The sequence below is a fragment of the Oncorhynchus masou genome, chromosome 32 (genome assembly GCF_036934945.1).
Source record: "Oncorhynchus masou masou isolate Uvic2021 chromosome 32, UVic_Omas_1.1, whole genome shotgun sequence".
NCBI classification, from domain to species: Eukaryota; Metazoa; Chordata; class Actinopteri; order Salmoniformes; family Salmonidae; genus Oncorhynchus; species Oncorhynchus masou.
In genome coordinates, this window is record NC_088243.1 from 41,054,724 (window position 1) to 41,072,480 (window position 17,757).

Genomic DNA, 17,757 nt, shown 5'->3' on the forward strand with positions numbered 1-17,757 from the left:
TCGCCTCTTCACTGTTGACGTTGAGACTGGTGTTTTGCGGGTACTATTTAATGAAGCTGCTGGTGGAGAACTTGTGAGGTGTCCGTTTCTCAAACTAGACACTCTAATGTACTTGTCCTCTTGCTCAGTTGTGCACTGGGGCATCCCACTCCTCTTTCTATTCTGGTTAGATCCAGTTTCTTCTCACACGGAATAGCCTTCATTTCTCAGAACAAGAATAGACTGACGAGTTTCAGAAGAAAGTTCTTTGTTTCTATCCATTTTGAGCCTGTAATCGAACCCACAAATGCTGATGCTTCAGATACTGAACTAGTCTAAAGAAGGCCAGTTTTATTGCTTCTTTAATCAGATCAACAGTTTGCAGTTGTGCTAACATAATTGCAAAAGGGTTTTCTAATGATCAATTAGCCTTTTAAATGGATAAACTTGGATTAGTTAACACACCATGCCATTGGAACACAGGAGTGATGGTTGCTGATAATGGGCCTCTGTACGCCTATGTAGATATTCCCGTTTCCAGCTACAATAGTCATTTTGTCACACCCTGACCTTAGTATTCTTTGTTTTCCTTGTTATTTTGTGACAGAATCACCCACTAACCAAGGACCAAGCAGCGTGGTAACAGGCAGCAGCAGGAGAGGCAGCAGCAGAAGCAGCAACAGCAGCAGGAGAGGCAGCACTGTAGAGACATGGGAGGAGATCCTAGACGGGAAAGGACCCTGGGCACAGCCAGGAGAATATCGCCGCCGCAAAGAAGAGCTGGAGGCAGCGAAGGCGGAGAGGCGCTGGTATGAGGAGGCAGCACGGCGGCGCGGATGGAAGCCCGAGAGTCAGCCTAAAAAATGTCTTGGGGGGGCACACAGGGAGTGTGGCGAAGCCAGGAGGAGACCTGTGCCAACTTCCTGTGCTTACCGGAGGGTGAGAGAGACCGGGCAGGCACCGTGTTATGCTGTGGAGCGCACGGTGTCCCCAGTGCGGGTGCATATACCGGTGCGGTACATACCAGCTCCTCGTATCGGCCGGGCTAGAGTGGACATCGAGCCAGGTGCCATGAAGCCGGCTTTACGCATCTGGTCTCCAGTGCGTCTCCTTGGGCCGGCGTACATGGCACCAGCCTTATGTATGGTGTCCCTGTTTGCCTGCACAGCCCAGTGCAGGCTATTCCACCTCGCCACACTGGCAGTGCGACCGGGAGCATTCAACCAGGTAAGGTTGGGCAGGCTCGGTGCTCAAGAGCTCCAGTGTGCCTGCACGGTCCAGTCTATCCAGTGCCACCTCCATGCACCAGCCCTCCGGTGGCAGCCCCCCGCACCAGGCTGTCTCTCTGTCTCAGCCCTACAGTTGCTCCCGCCTGTCCAGAGCTGCTAGAGTCTCCCACCTGTCCAGAGCTGCTAGAGTCTCCCGCCTGTCCAGCGCTGCTAGAGTCTCCCGCCTGTCCAGAGCCGCCAGTCAGCCAGGAGCCGCCAGTCAGCCAGGAGCCGCCAGAGCCGCCAGTCAGCCAGGAGCCGCCAGTCCGCCGCCAGAGCCGCCAGTCAGCCAGGATCCGCCATTCAGCCAGGATCTGCCAGAGCCGCCATTCAGCGAGGATCCGCCAGAGCCGCCAGTCTGCCAGGATCCGCCAGAGCCACCAGTCTGCCAGGATCCGCCAGAGCCGCCAGTCAGCCAGGAGCCGCCAGTCAGCCAGGAGCCGCCAGAGCCGCCAGTCAGCCAGGAGCCGCCAGTCAGCCGCCAGAGCCGCCAGTCAGCCATGATCCGCTATTCAGCCAGGATCTGCCAGAGCCGCCATTCAGCGAGGATCCGCCAGAGCCGCCAGTCTGCCAGGATCCGCCAGAGCCACCAGTCTGCCAGGATCCGCCAGAGCCGCCTGTCTGCCAGGATCCTGGACAGGCGGGAGACTCTAGCAGCTCTGGACAGGCGGGAGACTCAAGCAGCTCTGGACAGGCGGGAGACTCTAGCAGCTGTCTATCATTGTCTCTGATTGGGAACCATATTTAGGCAGCCATATTCTTTGGGTACTTTGTGGGTGATTGTTTCCGTGTCTGTGTTTGTTTCACCACACGGTACTGTTTCGGTTATTGTTTTGTAGTGTTTCGGTTTATTAATTAAAAACAACTATGGAGACTTACCACGCTGCATTTTGGTCTGATCCCTGCTACACCTCCTCTTCAGACGAAGAGGAGGAAATCAGCCGTGACACATTTACAACATTAGCAATGTCTACATGTAACGGCTTTCTTCTGTTGAAGGAGGAGCGGACCAAAATGCAGCGTGGTACTTTTGAGACATATTTATTGAAGAACGAAAAAACACAAACAATACAAAAACAACAAAACGGAAACGTGAAAACCTAAACAGTCCTATCTGGTGAAGACACAGAGACAGGAACAATCACCCACGAAAACACTCAAAGAATATGGCTACCTAAATATGGTTCCCAATCAGAGACAACGATAATCACCTGACTCTGATTGAGAACCGCCTCAGGCAGCCATAGACTATGCTATACACCCCACACAACCCCAAGACGAAACACACCACAAATAAACCCGTCACACCCTGGCCTGACCCAATAAATGAAGATAAACATAATAAATATAGACCAGGGCGTGACACTACACTGTATTTCTGATCCATTTGATGTTATTTTAATGGACAAAACTGTGCTTTTCTTTCAAAAACAAGGACATTTCTAAGTGACCCCAAACTTTGAACGGTAGTGTATAAAAAAATATATTGTCCACTCGCTCCCCCCCTCAGTAAGGGGATGATCTGTCTGTGTTATCTTTAAGTTACAGAGCTACTATGGAATTAAACAGAACATTTACTGTACCTCAATTCTAAAATTATTTGACATGCATTATATTGTATAGAAAACATTTGCAGCTATATATTGCTTTCCAACAATGAAAAATAAAACAAACTACTTTCTGGATGAAGAGCTTTCAGCTATTTCTAATTCTAAACAATGAAGGCTCAAGGATGCAATGTTCTCTTTCTCAAGACTGGAAACTAACATAAAGGTTGTCAGCATAATAAGAAAATAAATGCATCAAGCAACACCAGACTGTGGGTGCACCATTGGGAAATAGCTGGCTGTTGATACGGGATCTATCACAAGAGCAATAGCCACATGGACAAGCTTAAAAGGAGCCATGAGTAGGGGGGGGTGGTTTCAAGCTAAAACCTAATTTACCAAAAACACCTCAGGGAATATGATGAATTATGATTTTCCCAAGGAAGCTTAAATAGTGTTTGTCATTAAGACTATACAAAATTTGAGTTTTAGCAAAGATACTGATGCAAGTTTTGATAGGGCACTTAACTTTTCTTACTTTATGAAACCCAACTTTTCCTTAAAAGGAAAAACCATAAAAGTCACATTGAAATGATTGAAAGAGTCCCTATATGGTGTCTTCAAAGAAGTAGCCTGGCTTCTTTCTCTGCGACTTCATGAACATGTATTACAAATGGTTTATTATGCATTTTGAGTGAAATCAACAGATTGTGCCATGTGCATTGTTGAATCACCCATGTGAGGTATGGTTCCATGCACTACTCTGACCTTCTAGAATGCCCTAGAACCCTCAAACTCAACTCTGGCTGTCAAAGCCAGTTCCACAGTGTTTATTTTATTGTTCCCCTCTAATCAGGGACTGATTTAGACTTGGGACACCAGGTGGGTACAATTAATTATCAGGTAGAAAAGAAAACCAGCAGGCTCTGGACCTCGTAGGGTAAGAGTTGAATAACCCTGCCCTAGAGTATCAAGGGAATTCTGGGAGCAGGCCAGTAACCGAAAGGTTGCTGGATCAAATCTCTGAGCTGACAAGTTAAAAATCTGTTGTTCTGAGCAAGGCAGTTAATCCACTGTTCCCCGGGCGCCAATGTCGATTAAGGCAGCCCTCTCTGATTCAGAGGGTTTGGGTTAAATGCTTTTCCCTTTTTAAGATATTATTTCTGATTATCAAAGAGTATAATGACACCTGGCTAAATAGCTCATTATCCATTTAGAAAGCAATCAACATTCTCAAAGTCATGCACCTCTCTCCAAGGAACCCAACCATAGCATCCCAACTGAGACACCTGGAAGCAAGTAGTACAGTTGCTTGCCAACAGCTGCTAACTATGCCAGGATACCTGCCACGAATCCCTTCTAATCGCACAGTCTAGTGACCACATTTACTGATGTGTAGGGATAGGGAGTGCTACAGTAATGTAACAATGAAAGGGAAAGAGTTTTCATTTTGCCATCGCCGGAGCAACTGGCTGCCATGGAGAGGAAATGGAAAAACTGAAATGAAAACAGGTCAGTGATGAAAGAAACTCAGAAGCGTGTCTAAAGTGTCCTGCTTAAGCCCGAGAGCTTTGGGACAGGAAGGGAGCGTAATTGGTTTAAAATCTACAACTGTAGTGATAGTGATTGGTCCAGTATTTTACATCTAATTGAAGTACTTACACAGGGTTACAGGTGACCCAGATAAATGGGTGTGGACTACAAAACTACAGATATGGGATATTAATTTGATCCATCTATTGTTGCTGAGAATATTCCTGCAGAGCAGGAAATGCAAACGTATAGTTATGAGTATAGTGTAAAAGGCTTCTAAAGTTTGTAAATTCCACTTTGAAATTTCAGACTTGATTTGCCCTAATGGAAAATGTATCAACCCCTATAAAAATTTCCTGCAACTGCAGTTTCGTGTTTTTGTTGAAAGAAGTGGAACTCTGTAAGGTTGTCGGCTGCCATACCCCCTTCATATCAAGGTATTGATGAGCTGTGCATTCTTTTATGGGTCATTTCCTGTTGCTGTAGGGTTATTTCCCTTCTGTTCATGATTATTTTTCTGCTGTAGCAAACTGGCTCAAATTAAGAGTTTACATCTGTAGACAAAATGCCAATAGCAGAGCTGGAACAATCCTATAGTTCCCACATGTTGCAACCCCCATAACTTTTAGGATCCATCTGTCTGTCCTATTCATACATATTAAGCTGTTTATGATACTGTACTTTCATTGGCAAGGTTGAATGTCATAAATGAATATTATTGGCTGAAAACAATAAGTGCAAAAACTAAATTCAGACTAAATGAACTCAGGAACAAACAATGTTGTTATGAAAGGATATTAAGCTATAACGCAAAATAGTTGCCTAGCATAGCATTTCAGAGTACAGGCTTAATTTTTCAATCATATAACTCTACTTCAATAATGCCTATTATGGGACAGATACGTTTTAATTAACATTTTTGGAATACATAACTGAATACATTAAATATGTATGAATGGATGGAATATACAGTGTGAATATATTTTTGTTTCCACCATAGTGCATAAGTGAAGTATGACCATGTCCAATATATGAGCCATCAAAAATATACAACATATGTCAAATACATGTCAAAGCTTTGGCTGTTCCAGACTGAGAGGCTGCATATTTAAAATATATAATTAATTGAACAGGCTAAATTTGTAAAACACATGTCTAAGCTTTGGCTGTTCTAGATTGAGAGGGAGTCATGCAGCCTCTTTATCTATTTCATACCCTTTCACGATCTATTGATTAATGGAATGGTCGCATCACCTAAAAACGACCTTCTTTGGGTACACTACCTTTGTCTCCTGTTGACGAGCACAGGGCGCTGGTGACTGAGGTGTCTCGTGCTGATCGCGCTCGTTCTTGCCCAAACTCTCGTCCTGCATGATGTTGGCCGGTGGAATCATTTTCTCTCCTCTTGAACAACAAAAAAAACTAAAAGAGCAGCTTCGTGTTGCGTTGAGGAAGTTTTCACACTCTTAAATATCCCGGTTGGCTACACATTTCAGTGTTTTCCTGTCTTCGTCGTGACTTCTTCAACTGTCGTTTGTGAAGAGAAGTCTGTCTGATGCCGGCGGTTCTGGAATACCGTAGATGATGCCTGGAATTCCGTCGAAAGGGAAAGGTAGGCTACATAATTGACTCTGATGAAAATAAAACAATTTGGTGTGTAGGATACGGGTTTAAAATTACATTTAGGTATGTGGACACACACTTGTAAGCCAAATGTGTTATAATTCGCCCACTATCGACTCTGTTCAGTACTTTCCACCACTCTTGTGCTGCGTAATGTTGCCAACAACACATCCGTGTCCATGCGCGCTGCCTCTGGTCTCGAGCTGTTCTTGCCCTTGCTGTCCTGTCAGTGATCAGCTGGATTCTGCTGTCGTCTTGTTCATCCGTGGATAGCTGAGCTAGAGATCTGTATATAATGACGAGATGATAATGCCTCCGCCCTAACAATGGGAGTCCTTGTCCCGAGGACGGGAAGGCAGGCAACAAGTTGAGGTGCAAAATAAATGGAAACGCATTGGGCTTATTTTGGACAGATTTGGGCTAAACTAAAACCTCTCGCTTACTCTCTGTTTGAGCGCTTTCCTCATGGTGGATGTGGGGGGATGGGGTCTTTCTTGTCAATGTAGTTTGGTAAGGCAGTCCCAGACATCCTTCTATTTTAGTCATCATAAATGTCAGAAAGAATATTACATGAATTTGGTTATTATTCTTGGGTCAGATTGAAGCAGGCAGCAAGCAGGCGATCATATTTAATATACAGTGAGTTTACAAAACATTAAAAACACCTTGCTAAGTTTGAGTTGCACGCCCTTTTGCCATCACAACAGCCTCAATTTGGTGTTGAAAGTGTTCCACGGAGATGCTGGCCCATGTTCACTTCAATGCTTCCCACAGTTGTCAAGTTGGCTGGATGTCCTTTGGATGGTGGACCATTCTTGATGTTTTTCCAAATCTCTATTCAGTGTTTTCATTCCTTAGCCCACTGCAACCTCAGTTTTGTGTTTTTGTTGAAAGAAGTGGAACTCTGTAAGGTCGTTGGCTGCCATACCCCCTTCGTGTCAAGGTATGATGAGTTGTGCATTCTTTTATGGATCTTTGGGCAACAATGCTGTACTGGACAGTCAGTTGACTAACTGTAGCCCGTCTGTTGCTCTGTACAATTCGTGTCAGCCTCCTTTGTCCTCTTTCATCAATGCTTGTCGTTGGCTGGATGTCCTTTGGGTGGTGGACCATTCTTGATACACACAGGAAACTGTTGAGACTTTTTTTTAAACAGCAGCATTACAGTTGTTGATACACTGAAACCAGTGCACCTGGCACCTACTATACTACCATATCCCGTTCAAAGGCACTTAAATCTTTTGTCTTGCCCTTTCACCCTCTAAATGGCACACATACACAATCCATGTCTCAATTGTCTCAAGGCTTAAAAATCCTTCTTTAACCTGTCTCCTTCCATTCATCTACATGGATTGAAGTGGATTTAACAGGTGACATCAATAAGGGATCATAGCTTTCACCTGGATTCACCTGGTCAGTCTATGTCATGGAAAGAGCCGGTGTTCCTAATGTTTTGTACACTCAATGTATACTGTATATTATAAACTGGATGGTTCAAGCCCTGAATGCTGATTGGCTGAAAGCCATGGTATATCAGACCACGTACCACGGGTATGAAAAAACAGTGTATAAAGGCAATAAGACACCTCGAGAGTTTGTGGTACATTGCCATATACCACACCCCCTCTGGCCTTATTGCTTAAATATACGTGTTTGGTATGTTGGGCAATTTGTTTGCAGGGCCCTTGGATTCTATGGAAAATCTCAGTCAATGTCACCTCCCGGGTTTTGTAAGATTCATTCATACATTTATATAATTTATTTTACGAAGTACTGTATGTTATACAATCATGATAAACTTTTCACTACAGTCTAATTCATATTCTGGCAATACTTTCACTTTGAAGTTCTATAATTTTCCTGTCACTCTCTACAGATCTAGCATATCTAGTTTAAATTAGAAGACTTGATGAAACTCTTTCAAGCATAATTAATTTGTGTTTCTCCATACCTTCAACATTACTTCTACAGTAGAGCAGAAACAGAATTCTGTGCGAGACAGTCAATACAATTAGACAGACATGCGCCTTTATTGCCAATCAGTTTGGTATTATTCTCCAATATGTTGTAGCCACAAACAAATTATGCATATATTTGAGATTTTTTTCTCGTGTGTTGTCATTATGTTTAAAATTTACTTGGTTTGTAGTGCATGACTATAATGAAAAGCAAATTTACTCACAAATGAATCCCTGTCTTGTGATCCTAGTAGTGACAGATCACTCTGCCTCCCCCAAGGCTCCTCTGTGAGGTGATGTCCTTGAAATAATAGCAGAGTGAGCTAGACTGCAGCCTCTCTGTGACTTGAATACAAACACCACAACAGAGCAGGGTATGAAATACAGATATTATGCTACTGATCTTATATCAGGATGCATTAATCCAAAAATAGTAACAGTCAGAAATAACAATAATCTTAACACCATAGCATTGTCTATATTTTTTTATTTGTTATTTTTATTTAACTAGGCAAGTCAGTTAAGAACAAATTCTTATTTACAATGACGGCCTACCCCGGCCAAACCGGATGACACTGGGCCAATTGTGCCCATGAGATCTCCAATCACGGCCGGATGTGATACAGCCTGGATCCGAACCAGGGACTGTAGTGACGCCTCTTGCACTGAGATGCAGTGCCTTAGACTGCTGCGCACTCGGGAGCCCATATGTCTGAAATCAATTCTGATATATAGTTTACTCTACAATTCTTGGTATTGTCTCCTGCAGGCCTAGTGCTGCTTGAAATTAATGAAGACAGCAAGCCCTAAATAACATGGCAGTTGTGTATATTCAAGGATGCCAAGGGAAGTTAGGCTTCCCAAAAACATTTACCACCAAAAAAATTAAAAAGTGTAAAATAATGTATCTTTCATCTCTCTGCGTTTCATAATTTTCCTTAAATTCGCAAGAGGCTGAATTTATCTCACAGGAGAATGCGTCCGAGAGAACAAAACAGCGCCCCTCTGTCTCTCTATGTGTAGGCCATCTATCTGATGCTGTCTGGTCCAAACGAGTATGACATTGTTGCCGCCCGCCCGTTGCATTGAAGGCAAGGGAAGCCAGCAAGCCTCTATCCTCCCTTGACAAAAAAAAGTATACAAAATTTGCCAATCAACATTGAGCTAAACTGAGCAAGCTCAACTGTGAATGGTCCTGGCGCAGCAAAAAAAAAGTGTCAAGGGAAGCCATCTTGGATTTGCCGTGACTTCTATCAAATCCAATTGAAAGCATTAATTACTTAATTTACAGAAAAACTTGAATTGTTGAATCTCGTTGTGTTGTTGTCCTCCAGTGCCTAGTTAGCCAGCTAGCTAAAATTGGCCCTTTCCTAAATTAGCCATGGATGGAGATAGGGATTTGGACTTGTGGTTTTACTTAATTCTCCGTACTCGCCAATGATAATGCCAGTGATTCTGATCCAACCACAAATTCATACATTGTTGTGCCCCTGGCCTGTGAGGATGGAAGTTAATTTTGGCCACAAAGTCTTTATTTCATCAGCATAATGACTCAACTGTGTCATATCAACAGGTTCACGACACTTCATTATCCCTAATGAAATCAGTCACAAGTGAGTGAGAAGAACTCACACAAGTGAGTGAGCGTGACTCAACCAAGATGGTCGGTTACTGAGAACCAACTCATCAGCGATTAAGACGAAAATGCATCACCATTTGCAGACAGGAAGTGGGGAAGTGAAGGAGAAGAAACACTATAATTTCTACTCTCAGCTGCTGGTCATGACTAAGAGCCAAAGGGCTAGGAGAGATGCAGGGTTAATTATATCAAATTAAGGGTCTAGGCTGAGGCACTGTGACGAGCTGACTTGTGTAATTTCATGGCTGACAGACTGATTATCACAGATTATTTCTTTTCTATCAGTTCTTTCTTTTCTTTTTTTCTTTCTTTCCTTAAACACCAAGACTCTGCTTAAAGAAAACAAAGGCTACAGCTTCACCTCTGCCGTTGGGAAAATGTTAGTCCAATTTACCCCATTGTTCTCTCAGGCAAGAGTTCAGATATGACAGTTTGAAGACTTCCAGGGTTGGAAACTAGATTTATTTCACATTATAACTCCAAAATGCAGTTGCGGTTTTAGTCCAGGGGGTTTACAGTTTTTGCCAGTCTCTGGAAATCCAGTGAGATTGTTTGCATGTTATGGAACTTCACAATATAATGTACATCCTATCAGGACAGGATCTACAAAGACATTTTGTAACACTTCTCCTTGATTTAGCAAACAACACTATTGAAGTGCTAATCTTCAATGACCTTGTCAGTGAATGTTCACACTCTATTCTTGGTACCAGAATCATAGTGCCAGGCAGCCACTTTATGGAATTATATTTGCTAGGTGGAATGAGGGATGATAAATACATGAATTAACTTGAAATGACCTTTTAAGCATTGCATGACTGAAAGTCTTGAATAATGAGAGGTCGTGATCATTAACTTCTCAACTGGATATAAATGTGTGCCAGCTTTATTTTTCACATTGGGGGAATTCCAAAGCGCAGAAGAAACACTTAAAAATGACAAATATCCACTTGAAATAGTGTTGACATTCACAAGTTGACTGTTTGAGAGCCCAGTGCATGTGGTTCCCCTGGCAACATTTCAGCAACTTGCAAATTCAGGAGCTATTCCCCCATATTCAATCACATTCCCCACTGCCCTTTCCCACCTGGTCAAAAGGAACAGCTATGTGAGAATGCTGTTCATTGACTACAGCTCAGCGTTCAGCACCATAGAGCCCCCAAAGCTCATTACTAAGCTAAGGACCCTGGGACTAAACACCTCCCTCTGCAACTGGATCCTGGACTTCCTGGAAGTAAGGGTAGGCAACAACACATCTGCCATGCTGATCCTCAACACGGGGGCCCCTCAGAGGTGCGTGCTTAGTCTCCTCCTGTGCTCCCTGTTCACCTCACGACTGTGTGGCCAAGCACGACTCAAACACCATCATTAAGTCTGCTGACGACACAACATTGTTTGGCCTCATCACCGACAACGATGAGACAACTTATAGACAACCTAATATTTGATTTGATTTGAGTTAATGCAGAGTTAAAGATAAAAAATGAAATAGAAATAGTGACACGAGGAATAAACACACATTGAATAATGAATAACAATAGCAAGTAAAAATAACATAGCTATATACAGGTAGTACCATTACGAAGTCGATGTGCATGGGTACGATGTAATTGAGGTAGCTTGTACATATAGGTACTGTAGGGGTAAAGTGACTAAGCAACAGGATAGATAATAGACAGTAGCAGCAGCGTATGTGGTGAGTGTGAAAGTGCGTGTGTGTGTGTGTGTGTGGCGTCATTATGCATGTGTGCACATGTTATGTGTGTGTGTGGGCGTATGTTGTGTGTGTGTGTGTGTGTGTGTGTAATGCCCGGGGTGTAGTGGAGGAAGAAGTCAGGCGCAGGAAACAGAGTTCAGGGTAGCGATACTTTTAATTCACCACACCGGTGAAAATGACGCCAATGCAAACAAATCCCCCAAAACACGGGGAACTAAACAGTCGGTGACGACAACCGCCGAGCCAGTGATGACGACCGCCGAGTGCCACCCGAACAGGTGGGTCGAGAGCCAGACCCTGTCCCCCGGTACAAACACGGGAGCCTCACTGCGGTGGCGGTCAGCACTCCCCTTCTGCCGTCCACTGGCTTGTTTGAGAGATTCCTGGACAGCCATCCAGGTCTCCTTTGAGCGCTGCACCCACTCCTCCACCGCAGGAGCCTCGGTCTGACTCGGATGCCAAGGTGCCAGGACCGGCTGGTAGCCCAACACACACTGGAACGGAGATAGGTTTGTCGAGGAGTGACGGAGTGAGTTTTGGACCAATTCCGCCCATGGGACGTACCTAGACCATTCGCTGGGCCGGTCCTGGCAATACGACAACAGAAACATACCCACCTCCTGGTTCACTCTCCACCTGCATTCCATGAACGCCCTCCATACCCGGGACGTGAACTGGGACCCCGATCAGAGACAATGTCGGAAGACGTGGGTGAATAACGCCTCCGCAGTCTGTAGGGCTGTAGGGAGACCGGGCAATGGGAGGAGACGGCAGGACTGTTCCCCTGAGACGGGGGGAGATCGGTCACTGATAAGTGAGACCATGGCCATTATGGAACGGGGAGGGGGTGTAACTTGCCTCTAGGAAGGTGCCTAGGAGCCTTACTCTGGGCGCACACCAAACAATATAAACCCTAAAGTCCCTAGCCAAGGTGGGCCACCACTACTTCCCCCAGAGGCCCCGCACTGTCCTCGCCACCCCAGGATGACCCGAGGAGGGTAGGGTGTGAGCCCACCAAATCAGTTGATCCCAAACACCAAGTGGCACGTACTTACGCCCAGCCGGACACTGAGGAGGCGCAGGCTCCGCCTGTAACACCCACTCGATGTCTGAGTCCACCTCCCATACCACTGGTGCCATCAGCCTCAAGGCTGGAAGGATGGGAGTAGGCTCGGTGGACTGATACTCCGTGTCATAAAGACGGGACAGCGCGTCAGCCTTTACGTTCAGGGAGCCTGGTCTATACAACAGAGTAAACCTGAATCGGGTGAAGAACATGGCCCACCTTGCCTGACGTGGATTCAGTCTCCTAGCTGCCCGAATATACTCCAGAATCTGGTGGTCAGTCCAGATGAGAAAGGGGTGCTTAGCCCCCTCAAGCCAGTGTCTCCACACCCTCAGGGCCTTGACCACTGCTAACAACTCCCGGTCCCCCACATCATAGGTACGCTCCGCCGGACTGAGCTTCCTCAAAAAGAAAGCGCAGGGGCGGAGTTTTGGTGGCGTACCCGAGCGCTGTGATAGCACAGCACCCGCCTCTGCCGACCACTGCAAACGCACCGGTCCCCCCTTCAGCAGTGAGGTAATGGGGGCCGCTACCTGGCCAAAACCCCGGATAAACCTCCGGTAGTAATTGGCAAACCCCAAAAACCGCTGCACCTCCTTCACCGTGGTAGGAGTCGGCCAATTACGCACAGCCTTAATGCGGTCGCACTCCATCACCACCACCGAGGTGGAAACCCAGGAAGGAGACGGCTCGTTTGGAGAACACACACTTCTCAGCCTTGACGTATAGGTCATGCTCCAGCAGTCTACCAAGCACCTTGAGTACCAGAGACACATGCGCGGCGCGGGTGGCGGAATAGATCAGAATATCATCGGTATAAACAACCATGCCCTGCCCGTGCAGGTCCCTGAGGATCTCGTCTACAAATAATTGAAAGACGGCTGGAGCATTCTTTAACCCATACGGCATGACGAGGTACTCATAGTGGCCCGATGTGGTACTAAGCACGGTTTTCCACTCGTCTCCATCCCGAATACGCATCAGACTATACGCGCTCATGAGATCCAGTTTTGTGAAAAACTGTGCTCCGTGAAATGATTCCACCGCCGTAGCGATGAGAGGTAGTGGGTAACTAAACCCCACTGTGATGGCATTTAGACCTCTATAATCAATGCACGGACGCAGACCTCCTTTTTCTTCACAAAAAAGAAACTTGAGGAGATGGGTGAGATGGCGGGACGAATGTACCCCTGTCCCAGAGATTCCGTGACCATAGCCAACGTCTCCTCCTGGGACAATGGGTACACGTCACTCTTGGGAAGTGCAGCTTTTACCTGGAGATTTACCGCACAATCCCCTCCCGGTCGATGAGGTGCTAATTTAGTCGCTCTCTTCTCACTGAAAGCGATTGCCAAATCAGCATATTCCGGGGGGATGCGCACCATGGAACCCTGGTCTGGACTCTCCGCCGACATGGCACCGATGGAAACTCCCAGACACCTTCCAGAACTCTCCTCTGACCACCCCTGGAGAACCCCCTGTCTCCACAAAATCTTAGGATTGTGACTAGCCAGCCAGGGAATCCCCAGCACCGCTGGAAACACAGGCAAATCGATAGTGAAGAGACTAATTCGCTCCCTATGATTCCCCTGCGTCACCATGTCCAGTGGAACCGTGGCCTCCCTGACCAACCCTGACCCTAATGGCAGGCTATCTAGGGAGTGCACGGGGAAGGGAGAATCTATCGGCACGAGCGGAACACCCAGCTTGATGGCGAGTCCGCGATCCATAAAGTTCCCAGCTGCACCTGAATCGACTAGCGCCTTATGCTGGGAAGAGGGAGGGGGAAAAAATCAAGAAACAAAATCAAGATAAACATGTGACCAACAGGTGGTTCTGGGTGGGTTTGATGCTGACTCACCTGGGGTGACCGAGAAGCGTTCCGCCTGCCATCACGACTCCCAGACGGGCCCCCCCAGCACCGATCGGCCATGTGTCTTCTCCGACCACAGCTGGTGTAGGGGGAGCCCCCCCCCCCCAACTCCATAGGAATGGGAGCGGGGGCGCTGGGTGGTGGAACGCACACGACCCACTCCGAATGCCCGCGGGCAGCCAGCAGATTGTCCAGCCGGATAGACATGTTGAAAAGTTCATCTAGGGATAGAGCGGTGTCCCGGCACGCTAGCTCCTTGCGGACGTCCTCCCGGAGACTACTCCGGTAGTGGTCTATCAGGGCCCTGTCGTTCCACCCAGACCCAGCGGCCAAAGTCCGGAACTCCAAGGAGTAATCCTGGGCGCTCCTCTTCTCCTGCCTAAAGTGGAACAGTCGCTCTCCCACCGCTCGGCCCTCTGGAGGGTGGTCAAACACGGCATGAAAGCGGCAGGTGAATTCCGGGTAGTGCTCCTTCGCCGAGTCTGGGCCATTCCAGACCGCGTTTGCCCACTCCAGAGCACGACCCGTCAGGCAGGAGACGAGGACACTCACCCTCTCCGTTCCTGAGGGAGTGGGCCTCACGGTCGCCAGGTACAGTTCCAGTTGGAAACCCGGACACCCCCCCGCCGCTCCATCATAATCCCTCAGGAGCGCAATACGGAGAGCGCTGGAGCCGGGGGATGGGGAGAGAGGAGAAGGGGGATCCAGAGCTAGGGGATCCGAAGGTAGAGAGAGGAGACCACTCCTCTCCCATCGGTCCATTCTCTCCATCATCTGGTCCATCGCGGATCCGATCCGATGGATGACGGTGGTGTGGTGAAAGACACGTTCCTCCATTGATGGGAAGGGCTTGGCAGCTGCTCCAGCTGACTCCATTCTTAGAGGTGCGGGATTCTGTAATGCCCGGGGTGTAGTGGAGGAAGAAGTCAGGCGCAGGAAACAGGGAGTTCAGGGTAGCGATACTTTTAATTCACCACACCGGTGAAAACGACGCCAACCCAAACAAAAGCCCCAAAACACGGGGAACTAAACAGCCCACAAAAACACACATACACGGGCAACCATGACTTACAGTCGTGCACAATCGTACACAGAAAATAATCCCTCACACCCAGCAGGTGGGCCGGCTGGATAATAAAGCCCAACCATTTAACCTAACTTAACACAGGTGTAACTAATAAACAGGGGGGAAAAAGGATCAGTGGCAGCTAGTAGGCCAGTGACGACGACCGCCGAGCGCCACCCGAACAGGAAGTGGAGCCACCTCCGGTAGGAGTCGTGGCAGTGTGTGTGTGTGTGTGTGTGTGTGTGTGTGTGTGTGTGTGTGTGTGTGTGTGTGTGTGTGTGTGTGTGTGTGTGTGTGTGTGTGTGTGTGGGTGTCATTGTAAGTATGTGTGTGTGGTCAGTGCAGGAGAGTTAGTGCAAAATAAATAGTGCAAAATAAATAAATACATGTAAATTAAATGTTTACGTTGACAGCTTCTGTACAGCCGGTGGATAAGATTGATTGGAAAGTGTAAAAGGTAAGAGTTCTTTGTGTAATCTATTCTGGGAGAGGACTGTTTGGCACAAGCCCATCTATTAGCACTCAACTGAATTCTAAATTGGAGAAAATGGAAATCAAATAAAGAATACCCCAATCGCAGCCCTTTCATTATCAACCTAATGTACAGTACCGACACCAATATCAACCATCCTTTGATTTGATTTCAGATGAAGAAATATAGAAACTCAGGCTTTTGGTGGCCATTCAAAGGATTGTATTTGCTATATGGATGTTGTGTGATACACAGAGAATAGTGAAACAATCGGTTTTGCTGTGATGGATGCGCCTTTTGCGATAACGGTCAATGCCTTGGGAGTACCTTTCATGATTTAGTCCTTGTACGTTGCAGTCCTATCTACAGAATCAGTGCTGTGCTGTCAGACCCACTGCCTCCAGAGAACACACACACACACCACACACACATAACATCCATTAGAGCCCACAGATGCTACTCATTAAGGGGAGGTCATTTCAAGTCTCTCAGCGGTATCATCACCTACTGTGTGTGGCTACAGTCTAGTATAAAAACACATTCAATATTCTTGAATGCATTCAAAAGCCTGCTTTTTACCATTATGACATTACATTTATAGTCATCACAAAGGAACAAGAGAACTGGTGTGTTAATAATAATAATAATAATAATACAAGTAATAATCATATGTGTTCAATTGAGAGCGCTTTTCTCAGCGTTTTCTCAGCTCTCAATATACAAACATCTACAGAGTCTGGTCCAAGAGCACAGCCTTTCCACCAGTCCCTATGATCCCAGAACCATTCTGTGGCTCACACCATTCTGTAGGCCTATGAAAAGCCTGAGCACCTCCCATTAGATATGACTAATCTCTTAAAGGCTGTGGTCCTGATGGGAGCCTCTTTCCTGGGTTAAGCCACCCAGTCCTGAATGCTGTCCTCTACTGCGTCCATTATCCACGCATTAGCCTCTGGGAAAGGGGCTAGCTACCAAGAGACCTGTTTTTATTTATTTTGAGTGTTTTTTGTCAGTATTGTTCTTCCACAAGCATTTGGCATTTAGCAGCTTATTGGTAATGTTGACTCTCCCAAACCACATGTTACACGTTACACATGTACACATTGTAATGATGTCATTGTCGCTGCCAAACCACACCCAATTCAAACACGGTATGATAATTGGGAGCCAAATGGAGATGTTGGCTACAGAATCAAGGTTTTGTCTATGAGCCATCTGCATCTGTGATTACCATGCTAATCCTTATATAGCAGATGATGATATAGGCTACTAGGTTTCAGAAGCACTAAATATACAGAAGCCTCAACATTCTCAGTACCTTCACCAGATTTTCAGATCTTCTGGGTTTATTTAGGATTCTGTCAAGTTAAGCATGTGTGAATAATGTACTGGGGTGCTCACTAGCTGTTTGCAGGTTGGCATCAAAGAGCTGAGAATACTACACTGAACAAAAATATAAAGGCAACATGTAAAGTGTTGGTACCATGTTTCATGAGCTGAAATAAAAGATCCCAGAAATGTTCCATACACAACATTTGGCCACAAATTTGTTTAAATCCCTGTTAGTGAGCATTTCTTCTTTGCCAAAATAATCCATCCACATGACAGGTGTGACATATAAAGAATATGGTTAAACAGCATGATCTTTACACAGGTGCACCTTGTGCTGGGGACAATAAAAGGCCACTCTAAAATGTGCAGTTTTGTCACACAACACAATGCCACAGATGTCTCAAGTTTTGAGGGAGCGTGCAATTGGAATGCTGACTGCAGGAATGTCCACCAGAGCTGTTGCCAGAGCATTTAATGTTAATTTCTCTACCATAAGCCTCCTCCAACTTCGTTTTAGATAATTTGGCAGTATGTCCAACCGGACCACGTATATCGCATTGTGTTGGCGAGCGATTTTCTGATGTCAACGTTGTGAACAGAGTGCCCAATGGTGGCGGTGGGGTTATGGTATGTGCATGCATAAGCTAAGGACAACGAACATAATTGCATTTTATCAATGGCAAT

At 46.1% G+C, this 17,757-nt stretch overlaps 1 protein-coding gene and 1 pseudogene across 1 annotated transcript in view; one reads left to right on the forward strand and one right to left on the reverse strand.

Moving 5' to 3' along the window:
- The window catches only part of LOC135526074 (SH3 and cysteine-rich domain-containing protein-like), an 88,552-nt pseudogene extending 82,335 nt beyond the window's left edge, over nt 1–6,217 (reverse strand).
- Nucleotides 5,885–17,757, forward strand: part of LOC135526073 (nuclear receptor coactivator 7-like) — a 56,020-nt gene continuing 44,147 nt past the window's right edge. Inside the window, exon 1 of the mRNA XM_064954153.1 lies at nt 5,885–5,939. The gene's annotated coding sequence lies outside the window, so the exon portion shown is untranslated. The remainder of the gene's footprint in view (nt 5,940–17,757) is intronic.